Here is a 209-nt window from a genome sequence, read left to right as displayed (position 1 = left end):
CACATCAAACAAATCAGTAAATTGTGTGGGATCTTTCTCTGTTCCATAATCCACTAGAGACAGTTGTCTTATGAGAAGTGGGCACCCATAGGTAATTAGGTATTTTTGTCTTTTCTAGACAAACAACAACTGTGTAGCAGAATGACCACACATGGAAAATCTATTAAAGACAAAAATACCCAGTTACCTGTGGGTGTGCACTTCTCACA

This window comes from Gavialis gangeticus, unplaced genomic scaffold, assembly GCF_001723915.1.
Source record: "Gavialis gangeticus isolate Ggan-Ray unplaced genomic scaffold, GavGan_comp1, whole genome shotgun sequence".
Classification (NCBI taxonomy): domain Eukaryota; kingdom Metazoa; phylum Chordata; order Crocodylia; family Gavialidae; genus Gavialis; species Gavialis gangeticus.
Note: the sequence above shows the minus strand (reverse complement) of the source record.